Here is a 14,093-nt window from a genome sequence, read left to right as displayed (position 1 = left end):
AATTCACAACCCACTATTCCAAAAATTTGGATTGATGGTAAAATTATATCAGGGACATTAGCTGTTTTAATTGAATCAATCATTGCTTTCTTCAATAATAGTTTCCATTCCATCTGCTCTTTTGGTTTATTGTTTTTCAGAGTTTCATTTGCTTTCTTTCCCAAATATATATGATTTTGGCTTTTGTCATTGAAAATCATTGCTGGTTTTGCTACCTCATTCTGGAGAGGAAGCCTTGTGACTGTTTTATAGTAACTGATTTCATGGTTGTTTGTGCTTAATGCCACCTTGCAGGCGTGTGCAGACCTAATGAAGTGTGTACATAAAAGGCTTATTCTACACTGAGTGCAGGGTTAGTGTGAGCAGCCCATGTCATCAGTATCATAATTAATCCATTACAATCATCCTCTGTTAATCAGTTTTATCCTAACGTCTCCAGGAGAGGAAATGTAGTATTCTCAATGCAAATCTTTGCCAAACTTTTAGTCAATTCAACACCTTTAAAGCTTTGCTGTCAATAGGACTGTGTGCCTGGTATCCCGACTTTTGCTTCTCCTGACCCAGGACGCGGTCTCCACGGCTGATGATCCACGAGACACTGGATTCTTGATCCCATGGCTCTGTGTGTTCTGGGACATCTGGGGACTTCAGCACTGTTTTAGGGGCTTTGGGTCCCACCTCTTCATAGCATTGCTGAGATGATATCTGTGGGTTCACCCTGATTCTTGAGTGTATGGTGCATTTTTTCTAGAACCAACACTAGCCAGTGTGGCAGCACTGCTTTGACCACGTGCTGGGACAGCGTGTGCTTGTCAATTCTTCGGTTTAAAATTTTCTGTTCTAATTTCTAAAATGGGGTATATTGACAGATACACTCTATGTAAACAGAAGCTCTGTGGGGTTTTCAGCAACTTCTAAGAGCATAAATATTCCTGAAGCAGCTAACCTTCCTCCCAAGAAGTGAGGAGCAAGCCGGCAAGTCCTGGGTGCCTGTGGCGGCCAAGCTTTGCAGCCCAGGCTGCTCACTGAGGCGCAAGGAGAAAAACTTAAAAACCTACTTCCATGTTGTGTTTCACAGAATCTCAGAACTGAACGTTTTAATATTTAAAGAGGGGTGATTTTTTTTAATAAATTATTTTATTTTTTTCCTTTTTCAGTATTATTAGGTAGAATTATTACAGATCAACTCCACATACACATATTGCATGTAAATGCATGTATAGAGTATACTGCATTTTTTAGTTTACATATATGTACTAATTATTGTTTCTAAGAACAGATTAGAGCTTTAGATTTTTAAACTTACATAGTTACCAGAGGAATAAAGCCAACTATAAAAGAATAATACACAGAATATGGTAATCCAATCACAAAGGACAGTCAGATGTGCTTACACATATTCAAGACATCAAAATAATTAATTCATTGGTGGTCTTATTATTATTGTTATTAAATTTAGATTCCTCATAAATGAAGTCATGTGGCATTATTCTTTCTTTCCACCCCACTTCACTTAGAATGACAGTCTTCAGGTCCATCCATGTTGCTGCAAATGGCATCTTTTATGGCTGAGTAGTATTCCATTGTAGATATGTATCACCTCGTCTTTTTTTTTTTAACATAAAAAGGAATTTTATTTGCAGGGAGCGAGACTCTAGTCAAACAAGCCAAACCCCATGTCATCGTCTGACTCCTCTGACTCCTCCTTCTTCTCCTTCTTCTTTTCCTCTGCTATGGCTGGGGCAGAACCCGCAGCAGGAGCTGCAGAGCCTGGGGCAGCTGGGATGGCCACAGCCCCACCAGCACGCACGCTGGCCAGCTTGCCAATGCCTCTGGCAGCAAGCTTACCATGTACCCAGGGACAGAAACAGCTCCCCAACAGCTCAATTTCCACACAAGTCCCACCAGCCTGATGTTGCTAGGAAACCACATGCCCAACAAAGGAGAGCAGTGGCTGCGGTCCTCCCGGGCACCCCTGCTCTCTGCTCGGAACGCCTCTCACCAAGAGGGAAAAGTGAGACGTGTTTACAAACAGGCTCAGTGAGAGCACTGCCCCTGGGGTGTCTAGAAGCGCCCGTGAAGTGAGCTCTCTCAAACCCTGCTCACTCCTGCAGGTAGGACTTCTAGGATGCTCTAGTCTACAAGCAAAACCTGGCAGGTCACAGGCTGACCCGCAGGGATTAGGATGGACCATGTGTATCACCTCGTCTTTATATAGTCATGTGCTGATGGACATTTTTGTTGTTTCCATGTTTCTATTTCTATGTCCCTTCTGGCAGCAATTACTGATTTTAAATATTTTCCACCTTAAAATCCTTCCTGAAGGAGATGTGGTAACAGGAATCAAAAACAGTTACAGCACAGGGTTGTGTGTGATGGGCCCTGGGGGCTTTGTAGGAAGGTTGGCGGAAAGGATTTCAGATTCTGATCAAACGATTCCTCCTTTTGTAGCCCTGCTGACGGCCTCTCTCACTGCCTGCCCTACAAGTCTGACCAGTCCCTTCTGTGAATCCCACTGTATTGTGCACAAATTTTGTCCAATTGGTGTCATCCCGCAGGGACCTTAGGTGAAGCACCTAAGCTCCTGTGCTGGTTTCTTCCATCAGCCCTTAACTTCCTTGGGAGCCAGGACTGTCTCATTGCCCCCAAGGATCCCTAATGCCTAGTGAGATGTCTGATACAGCTGGTACTTAATGAGCACATGGGTCAAATGGAAAAACGTGATCAAAGAAAAGGCCCTCATTTTTCAGACATGCCTACTTGAGTACATAGGGTAAAATGACATGTCTTCTGGGATTTGCTGTCAAATACTTCAACAAAGGACAAGGAAAAGAACAAAGGTCTGAATAAAGGAAATATGGAAAAGTTTGTGAATTCCTTAATCTGGGTGATGGGCTTGTTGTACTATACTTATTGATGTATACTTAAGTTATTTTATAATTTTACTATCATTAGCTGAATAGCAAGTATTAATACGTATTAATTGAAATCCTTAGAGCTGACCAAATTTACCCCACACAAAATCCTTAATGTCCTAGTAGTCTGTCTTACAGAAATCTTTTCCCACAAAGACAGGAAAAAAGGGAAAGACAGATCCATGCAGTATTTCCATGTTGTCAAGAGACCAAAGACCAACACAAAATAAGAGATTCTAAAAAAGATAAAGAGGCTGAAATCAATGTCCTGAAAACCTAGCCAAGAATTCCAAATGGCCCAACTTAACTAACCTCAGCACTGCTGCATCAAGAATGGGGCAAATAGCACCTGGTGGATTTTTTTTTTTTAATAAATAAGTAATGATCCAGTTCCTACCACAGGCAATTATGATAAGACTGAGTATAAATTCTAACACCAAATAGTGTACAAATTATAATTTCTACTTGATTCAAACTGCTTCTTCTTTAAAATCTGAATCTTTTTATTCTTAAGACATATTTGTGGCATATGACCTAGTGATAAAATTTTCAACCCGCTTGTATTCAAAAAGTTCACCAATGTGAGAGTTTATTACATCAACTATTGTTTTTTGGGAACCCCTTGTGCCTTGTCATTCTCTTTCATAAGATTTCCTGTGGAAAATTCAACCCCTCATTCAGGAAAGGGCTGAGCAAACGGTCTGAAGGAAAACCTTCATACACTGCAACACAAGAAATTGAAAATGACTGTGAGCAGCCTGTGAAGCAGGCAGACACACACAGCGCACAGCTGTGTTCCCGCCTCGACTTTCTGTAACCAGCAGGGAAAATGTGCATCTCAAGAAATAGACATAAACACTTTTCAGGGCCTGAGAACACAACTTCCCTTTCAGGGTTTAGTGGGCTTCCATTTAATTCTATGAGAAATGTTTAAAACAACAGAACAACAGCTGAGATACGGTTTAAAGTAACTTTTATGTCTTAGTGAAAATAAAGCCAGCTGATAGTTATCATTTTTACTTTATTTGATCTCACTCTCCTACTTTACCTCCCCAACCTCCTCCACAAAATGACGGTGAATGTCCCCTCCTGGGTCAGAAGGCTAAGTAGAAAGTACCAATCACATGGAGGTGTGCTTTGTTGTTTTATTTTTCAAAAGAAACATGTTTAATTCATGTGATTTAATAATTAAGATCAAGAAACAAACTCTATTCAATAAATGGTAGCCAACACATGTCATCATAGCTGCTCATCAGGTTTGGCCCCATGTTACACACATTTACATGGACATCTGCCATGTCCTGTCATGGGACATGGTGAGTGGGGACAGGGTCTCTGTTCTCACAGGGCACACAGCCTGGTGGGGGAGGTGGTGTTCAATCATTGCCTTTTTTTAAAATGTACTTACAAATCATGGTAAATGCTATTTAAAAAGAACAAAATGAGTCAATGAAAGAGAAAAATACAAGTACTGTATTTAGGCTGAGGGAAGACAGGGAAACTCTTTGAAGGGCTGACACTCCACTGAGACACAAAGGACAACTCCGGTGCTGCAGGTGAAGGGCAGGGACACAATGAAAAAGGGCTGATATCCAGAATATACCCAAACCTCTTTAAACTCAAGAAGAAGAATGAATAACCTGATTAAAAAATGAGCAAAATGCCTGAACACACACCTCATCATAGAAGGAATCTAGATGCCAAAGAACTCTATGGAAACATGCTCCACAGCATCTGTCATCAAGGGGATGCAAACTGAAACAGTGAGGTACCACTGCACACCTGTCAGAACTGCCAAAATGCAGAACACTGACAGCACTGACTGCTGGTGAGGATGTGGAGCGACAGGAATTCTCATGCATTGCTGGTGGGAATGTAAAATGGCCCAGATACTTTGGAAGATGGTCTGGCAATTTTTTACAAAACTAAACATACTCCTAACATATGATCCGGCTACTGTGCTCCTTGGTGTTTACTCGACGAAATGGAAACTTATGTCTACACACAAATCTGCATACAGATGTTAATAGCAGCTTTATTCATAATCACCAGAACTCAGAAGCAACTAAGCTGTTCTTCAGTAGGTGAATGGATAGATAAGCTGTGGTCCAGCCAGAAAATGGACTATTATTTGGTGTTAAAATGGAATGAGTTATCAAGGCATGGAAAGACATGGAGGAACCTTAAGTGCATATTATTAAGTGAAAGAAGCCAATCTGGGAAGGTTCTGCAACTGTCTTATTCCAACTGTATGGTGTTCTGGGAAAGGCAAAACCACAGAGACTAAAAGATCAGTGGCTGTCAGAGGCTAGAGGGGAAGGAGCAATGAATGAGGTGCAGCATGGAGCATTTTAAGGTCACTAAGACAGACTACTCTGTATGATGCCGTGATGGTGGATACATGTCATTTTACATCTGTCCAAACCTGCAGAGTGCACACCACCAAGTGTAAATCCTAGTGTCAAGTATGGGCTCTGGGTGATGAAGACTTGTCAGTGTAGGTTCACCCGTTGTTGCAAATGAACGCTCTGGTGCAGGCGTCAATAGTTCATACACCCAATCCAGCCGCAGCCACCGCTGTTAATAAAGCTCTGTGGGTGTGTGGATTGTCCGGCTGCTATGGCGTCTGAACAGCAGAGCTAAGCAGCTGCACCAGAGATCTGGAGGTTTGCAGACACTGAAATATTTACTCCTAAGCCCTTGACAGAAAAAAGTCTGCTCAGCCCTGTTCTACACGAATCAGAATTCACCCTGATGAGACAGGACAGCAGGGCCTAAACCAGGCATGGTAAATGTGACTGAAGCAATGTTTTAGCTCCAAAACCTTTGCTGAAGTCCTGCAGGTCCAGTGACAGACTGTAGCCAGGAAGGGTCTGCAGAAGGAGTTGGTAGCAGGTCTTCCCGCCAGACTCTGGGATGCCGGGGGCCATGCGCTGCATGGGGGCCATGCGCTTGAAGAAGGCGGACTTGCAGTGGAAGCCGATCAACTCATAGAGTTCGGAGAGGATGCTGCACTGCTGTATTCTCTCCTCGGAATGCTGAAGCACAGGGAGAAAAGCAACAAGCATCTGAACGAAACATGTAAGTGAAAAAAGACACGTAAAAAAATGTTTACCCATAAAACAGAGACCTGATGACACAGGAAGGAAGAGGAAGGCTGACTTCGTGCACTGACAGGACCGGATGCAGAAACGCAGGGAAGCAGCACTGTGCAGACGCTCCAGACCCCCTGTGGGCCCCACCTCTCCACGTTCAGCCTGTCCTTTTCCTAGAAAGGCCCGTATTCCCTGAAACAGAGGAATCTGCTAACCACACATGAGACACAGAGAAGGGAAAGAGGAAAAGGAAGGGAAAGTAAAGGAACAACAGTTCATCTGTACCCCAGGATTTGGACGGGATTTTCACCAAACACACAACTCCTCAAAGCACAGAGCACACAGTGAGAGTCTGACAGAGTGACTGCGACATCTGCTCCTTAAGCACCAGCTACCTGCCAGCACACGCTGGGCCCCTTACTGAATCATTACAATCATATCAGCAACTATTACTACCCCAAATCACAGGCAAGGAAATCTGAAACTGGGGAGGAATTATTATCATCCTGGAAAAAGTCCAACGACCCAGAAGTGTCAGAGCCTCCAGTAGAACCTGGACTAAAATGCTCCACTTCACCATGGGCCCTGAGCCTCAGGCTGAGGGCATGTCAGTTCTGCACTGGCCCAGAGCATGAGTCTGTGGGACAGGGAATGCTCCCACTTGAAGTGCCAGGCCAAGACCCTCAGGAACCTATGAAATGAAACCAAATCCCCAAACACATTTCCAACCCACTGCCCTGTCCAGGAGGACTGCTCGGCACATCTGCACTGTCACCTGTGCACAGGCTTAGCAAGGGGCCCAGACAGTGATGTGATGTCCCAGTGGAAGTGGCTTGGAAACAACTTCATCACAGGACAGACTCTCCCAGCTTCCAACGTTAACTCTCCATTCCATTTCCAACTGGAAACTAAGTTTAGACTTGTTTTCCTCTCCTAGAAACAAAGAGAGTGGTAACATCAGCAAGAAACTCAAGACAGAGGAAGTCTCCTGGCCATCTGGAAGGATAGGCCAGAGAGGGAACAGAGACAGGGATCAGAAAGACCCATGTTCCAGTCTAAAGTCTGCATGTCACTCGATTTGACAGTTTCCTTATTAATACAGGTGATAAAATCTAATTATGATTGTTGGGAAAACTAAATGAAATAACGTATGCCACTAGCATAGGTCTAAAATCCTCCATGAGTGTTCCAGAAGTGGACGTGATCATGGTTAGTAACTGTCTGCCAAGTCTTGGGTGCTAAGCCCACATCAGCCAGCCAGAGATGTGCCAGAGAATCTCTCAGCAGCCAGCAGCCTTCTCCAACTTGGAAACTCCCAGTGTCTGAAGAACAGGCAGTGGTGGATGCTTTGGGACACTCTGGAGGTAGCACTCCAGTGATGACTTTAAAAAGCTGGGGAGAATTTAGGGGACCATACAGTTCAAATACAGAAAACACATTCCATGTCTACCCACATTGATCTCTAGCCATGATGATTCAGAGAGGAAATACATATTCAAACTTATAACAATTTCCCACATAAGTGCATCAAAACTATTTGGAAAGAACGTAACTTTCTTCTCTAGATCACAAAGCGGGGATGACAAGGTTTGTACTGAGAGCCCTACTTGTAAAACATCTGCTAACATAACTGGGTCCACTATCAGTCATCAACATTCGAAGAGAAGGATGGAAAAAAACAAAGCCAAGCTAATACACTCCAGTATTTTGTTGGGTTACAATGTCACAGAGGAGACGGAGAGGTCATCAAGGAGCCACTCTGCCGTGATCACAGAGTGGGGGAACGGGATGGGCGGCAAGATGTATGATGTAGCCTCAGCTGTGCCCGTGCTTCTAGGCAGGTACCCAAAGTCACCTCGACAAGGTATCAAACGCTTGTGCCCACGTCACCATCACCTGACATGTATTAAAGAGAAATGAAAACCTATAAACGGCCAATACCCTTGGTGGATACACCGTCCAAAGAGCAAAGTCACTGTTTGACAACAGGTCATCCCGGTTCCCTGGGATTCATTCTTGGAGAACCTTAAAAACCACTCATCTGTCCTCAAGGAGTGCTGCCTACTTGTCCTATCTTTGGCTTAGGGATGGAGCACATTCACGTGGACTTTAATGTCTGCACAGATTTGACTGTCTTTCTCCTGGTTCACTTGTCCATTCTGAAGAGGCCTGAGCTAAGTCCATCTTCCATAAGATCAATTCCCTCCTGTGACAACTCATCGAGCCTGCAATTAAAAGCCAACTGAACAGGACTGTCCTCAGCTAAAAATGTCACCCACCCTTCACTGCTTTCTTAATCTCCTCTCCTGGCTAATTGCAACAGACTAATACCTCCCTCCACCCAGCTTCCCAACTATGACAAAGAGAAAGCAAGGTCCATAAAAGAGGAGACAACTCCATAGTCACCTCTGAATTCCTAGCATATAGTAATGTCAATAAGTAGACCTATGATTATGGCTACTTTCCTTTAAAACCTTTCTGGTTATTTAAATGAGACCTTGGAAGAGAGGGGTTTGGGTCCAGTATTTTGATCCAGAAGACTCTGGAGGTCTTTTTCGGAATGGCTGTTCACTGATTCTTTCAAAACACAACTTCTCATTCCTGGAGAAGCTGTGCTTTTCTGCCAGGAGTTTGTGGTCACTCTCATGCCAGAACAGCTTTAAACTAAATTCTTACTTTGGATTTGTTATTTTTCCCCTCTTCAAAAAAATTTGACTTTTCTTACTTTCTTGCCTTGAGGGATTTTTTTTTTTCTTTCTTTCTAATTCACCCTTTAGTAAAGCAGGCTTCTCAGGATGGGCTTGGCCTTACATAGGAACAGCCATCCAACTCCCAGTGGGAGAGGACTGGGGCTCACCTCCTGCCCTCCTGCCAGGGCAACTTATACTCAGTTCAGGAGCCAACCGGCACCTGAGGGCTTCTAAGGCTCACATATCTCCCAGAATCCCTGCTTTCTGGTTTGTCTTGGCTTCTGAGTATTTCCCCTCACTTTCTTGACAATTAGCTGTGCAGCATGAAAGATGAGGAAGGAAGGTTTTATTTCTTAATTGGCATTTTAAGGAACTTGTGTAATGAAGGTTTTCACGAGTTTTTAGAACCCTCCATTGCCGAGACAGAAAACACACTAGATATTTTCTAAATTTAGGTATCATGTGCATTTTTACTTTGCTTTTGTTTTCTTAACTGCTAACAGCCATTTTTTAATAAAAAAAAAAATAAGGCCCCTAATAGGATAGAAAATTGAAGGGGCAAACAAAATTAAAGGGCAAAGACAGAAAAATGATAAGTACTCTACAAAGTTAATACAATACATACACTATGGATCAGATCAGCAATTCTCAGTAACAACTAATTGAAACATGACCATAAGGTAAAACTTCTCACCTGTCAGGAGATGGCCAGCAGAAAATAGAATTAAAACAACAAATTAAAATTCTAAGTCTGGTGAGGTATAGAAGGCTACCAGCTAAATGTGTCTTCTTCTGGAAAAGAGGGAGGCTCACAAGCTCTTTACTGTGGAGTCTGAGCCCAGGGGAGGGCGTTGAAGTGAGCTCTGTAATTACCCAATTAGCAAAGTGAGTTATGAATAAAGAGATGTGAGCTTTGATGACAGAGATGATACTACTATTCACTTGTCCTGTAAAGTATGTCTTCACGTTCAGTGATCAATACCTCGGCATCCTCAGGGATTGAGATTATAGGAAAATGCACAGCCCGGGCCCATACCTCCTCTTTGAGCACGTGACACTGTACTTAGATGTCTCAAGGGCACCTCCAACTCTACCTGCGCAGAGCTGACTTCACGGTCCTCCTCCCATAGCCGTCCTGCCCAGGGCCCCTGGTCGGGGGGGAAGGTCTCCCTGCCTCTTCCAGCTCAGGCCCATCACTCACAGATGGGCCCGGACCCCTCCTTCAGGGCTCAGATTTCCTCAGTCACCGAGTCCCACCACCCACACCTGTCCTACCAGGTACTCACTGGCACTCACTCAGCACTGACTCTGTGCTGGGGACCATGCTGCACACTGTGCACATGTTATCTCACTGGATCTCCACAGCAGTCCTGGGAAGTGGGTCCATCACTGCTTCAATTGATTAGCTAAATTGTTTCACTTCCTTGAGTGTGTCGTCCAAAGTGACATGGCTATTGAGCTAGAAAACTGGGACTGAAAACCACTTGAAAATTGAACACTGCTACACCTCGCAGCCACCCTACTCTGACACATCACATCACCTCCTGCCGAGCCTTCCAACTATTCTACAATACAAAAGTGATCTATGAGAGCACCCCACTCCCCTACTTAAAATCTGTCAATGACGGTCCACTGCCCTTCAGAGAAAGCCCCACCTGGCCTGAGCACAGACTAATGACCCGGCATCCGTGTTCCCTGCACGACATCGCCGCCTCACCCACCACGCAGCCCTACACGTGCCGTGTCCAGGACAGGGATGCTGACTCCGTACAACCCGGGGCTCGTCTCACTCGAACAATGATCACCCTCTTCAGTGGTCACCCTTTTCAATACTGACTCTCAAAAAAGTGTTTTCTCAGGATGAATCAATATCTTTTTCCTTACAACTTCCAGTAATTGATAATGAGCTTCCCCCAAAAGAGAAGAACTATTCCTCAGACTCCTTATCTGTAAAGTGGGAATATTAAGGAAATATGTGAGGTTTTAAGAGAAATAATATTAATGTGAGTCTGAGTGACAATTCCCTACATACAGTAAGCACTCAATATGTGCTTACTTAATATTATTAAGAATATATTCCATTCCAGCAAACTTAAATCAATGTTTTATGGCTTTGTCCAACAGACTACAGACAAACTGTTGGACAAAACCCTTTGAGCAAATCAGCACAAGCATACTGGGAGAGGTAAGCACTGACTCCAGTTACAGCTGCGGCCAGCCAGCACTACGGGGCGGGGGCAGTTTGCTCAAACTCTTACATGTTGTTGGAGCATTTAGTTGTCGTTATTGAATAAAAACAGGTGTTCTTTAGTCAAAGCTCCTGAAACATAAATCTTCAAAGATTGATGCAAATTAGGTTTCAAGTACAACATTCTCACTAGGAGTTATTTGAAAATAATAGCCTTAGCTCCTCTGCACAACAAAAGGGCATGTTCTTAATGTATCTGACTATATACACTGAAAGGATTGTTTAAAAGAAATTAAGATGAAGCCATCCTAAATAAGCTCTCAGTATTATCTGCACAAAGCCCCACCCAAGGGTCTCATTTCTCACTTCCACATAGGTGTTCAGGTTGCTTAACCTGGGTCTTGGTTTCTTATAACACGGGGGAGGGAATAGTTGTGGATAGATTTATGTAGCAAATATATACCTAGTGTATTTGCTGTGTAGGAATCCTAGAAATAAACAAATTGATATATAGTCTCACCCTTAAGAACCTCAGTCTTTCCATTTACAACAGCATTAAAAATAAAATGGGAGATACATTTAACAAAAATTTACAAGATTTGTACATTGAAAATTTTGAAGTATCACCGAAAAAATTTTAAAATATCTACATATATGGAAGATATCCAATGTTCATGGAATGGTAGACAATATTGTTAAAAATGTTAAGACTCCCCAAAGTGATCTACAAATTCAATGGAATCCCTATCAAAATTCCAGCTGACTTCTTTGCAAAAATTGAAAAACTGATCCCAAAATTCATATGGAAGTGCAAGGGACCCAGGTCAGCCAAAACAATCTTGAAAGAGAAGAGCAAAGTTGGAGGACTCACTTTAAAGTTTACTACAAATCTATAGTACTCAAGTCATTATTGTACTGGCATAAGTTTGGATACATAAATCTATGAGACACAATAAAAAATCCAGGGGGGGAAACTTACATTTACAGTCAGTTTTCCACAAGGGTGCCAACAACACTCCATTGAAAGAATAGTCTATTCAACAAATGGTGCAGGGACACCTGGGTATCTGCAGGCAAAAGAATGAATCAGAAATCTGGAACCCCCTATTGTATATAACAAATAAAAATTAATTCAAAATGGATCACAGACAGAAACGTAAAAACTAAACCTATAAACTTTTTAAAAGAAGACATAGTATAAATCTTTGTGGTCCTAGGATAGGCTATGGTTCCCTAGATATAACAGCAACAGCAGAAGTGATGAAAAAAAAAAAACAGATAAATTGGACTTCATGAAAATTAAAACCATTTGTTGCAAAGGACATCATCAAGAAAGTGAAATGAAAGGGGAAGCGGGTAGCTCAAGTGATAGAGAATGTGCTTGGCAAAAAAAAAAAAAAAAAAAAAGAATAAATCTAATTACTTCCCCTATAAAGAAATTGTTTTAATGTTTAAAAAAAAGTAATGTGAAACAACAATCTGCAGAATAGGAGAAAAATTTTGCAAAGCCTATATCTGATAAGAGACTAGTATCCAGGATATAAAACAAATGCTTACAACTGAACAATACAAAGAAAATCGACCCAATTTTTAAATTTCCCAAGGATTTAAATAGATGCAAAATTGGCCAATAAGCACATGAAAAGATGCTCAGCATCACTAGCCAAATCAAAATCAAAATGAGATCTCATTTTACACTCACTAGGATGGTTATAATCAAAACATGGACAATAACAAGTGTCGGTCAGGAGGCAGAGAAATGGAACCCTCATACACAGCCGGTGGAAAGGGGCAATGGTGCAGCTTCTTTGGAAAAGTCTGGTGTTTCCTCAAAAGGCTAGAGTTATCATATGGCTAAGCAATTCTACTCCTACATATAGTGTCAACCCTCAGTGTCCTCAGGGGGTTGGTTTCAGGAACCCCCCACACTGGATACCATAATCCAAGGATGTTCGAGTCTCTTTACAATCAGCCATCTAGATCCATGAAGTGGAAGCTATGCATAAGGTGGGCCAACTCTACAGCCAACACAATGAAAACATATTCTCACAAAAACTTGCACATCAATATTCATAGCAGTATCATTCAGAGTAGCGAAAAGTTACAAACAATATCCATCCATCAATGAATGGATAAAGAAAATTATCAAGAATAGTCCCACAAAATTTTGGTCATTGAATCTTTGAAAAAGGAGCTGAGAAAATACAATGGAGTAAAGACAGCCTCTTCAGCAAATGGTGTAGGGAAAACTGGAAAGCTGCATGTAAATCAATGAAGTTAGACTTCTCCCTCACAGCATACACAAAAATAAACTCAAAATGCCTTAAAGACTTAAACATGTAGACAAGACACTATAAACCTCTTACAAGAAAACTTAGGCAAAACATCTGACGTACATCTCAGCAATGTTCTCCTAGAGCAGTCTACTCAAGCAATAGAAATATAAGCAAAAATATACAAGTGGGATCTAATTAAACTTACAATCTTTTGCACAGCAAAGGAAACAATAAGCAAAACAAAAAGACAACCTATGGAATGGGAGAAAATATTTGCAATGAATGAGACTGACAAGGGCTTAATTCCCAGAATATATAAACAGCTTTTACACTTGATAAGAAAGAAAAACAAACAATTCAATCCAAAAATGGGCAGAAGACCTAAACAAACATTTCTCCAATGAAAACATACAAATGGCCAAAAGGCACAGGAAAAAATGCTCAATATCATTATCAGAGAAATGCAAATCAAAACTACAATCAAGTATCACCTCACACCAGTCAGAATAGCCACCATTCAGAAGTTCACAAACAATAAATGCTGAAGAGGCTGTGGAGAATTTGGAACCCTCTACACTGTGCTGGGAATGCAGTTTGGTGGAGCCATTGTGGAAAACAGTATGGAGATTCCCCAAAAGACAAAAACTTGACTTCCCATATGACACAGCAATCCCACTCCTGGGCATATATCCAGAAGGAACCCTAATTCAAAAAGACAGCTGCACCCCAATGTTCACAGCAGCACTATTTACAATAGCCAAGACATGGAAACAACCTAAATGTCCAATGACAGATGACTGGATAAAGAGGTTGTAGTATATATATACCATAGACTACTACTCAGCCATAAAAAATAATAAAATAATACCATTTGCAGCAACATGAATGGACCTGGAGAATGTCATTCTAAGAGAAGTAAGCCAGAAAGA

General features: G+C 42.0%; 1 long non-coding RNA gene and 1 other non-coding gene across 2 annotated transcripts; both read right to left on the bottom strand.

Annotated features, from left to right (window-relative positions):
- Positions 1 to 1,351: 1,351 nt before the first annotated feature.
- On the bottom strand, positions 1,352 to 3,467 carry LOC116667328. Its single transcript, XR_004324225.1, has 2 exons — positions 2,204 to 3,467; positions 1,352 to 1,600 (listed from the first exon to the last, which is right to left on the bottom strand). It is a non-coding gene; the product is annotated as an uncharacterized LOC116667328 (long non-coding RNA).
- Positions 2,059 to 2,193, bottom strand: LOC116667377. The gene has a single exon (XR_004324266.1). It is a non-coding gene; the product is annotated as a small nucleolar RNA SNORA52 (small nucleolar RNA).
- Positions 3,468 to 14,093: the final 10,626 nt, after the last annotated feature.

The sequence above is a fragment of the Camelus ferus genome, chromosome 11 (genome assembly GCF_009834535.1).
Source record: "Camelus ferus isolate YT-003-E chromosome 11, BCGSAC_Cfer_1.0, whole genome shotgun sequence".
Taxonomy (NCBI): Eukaryota; Metazoa; Chordata; class Mammalia; order Artiodactyla; family Camelidae; genus Camelus; species Camelus ferus.
The sequence above is the reverse complement of the archived record's forward strand: the minus strand, read 5'-3'. Positions and strand labels throughout refer to the sequence as shown.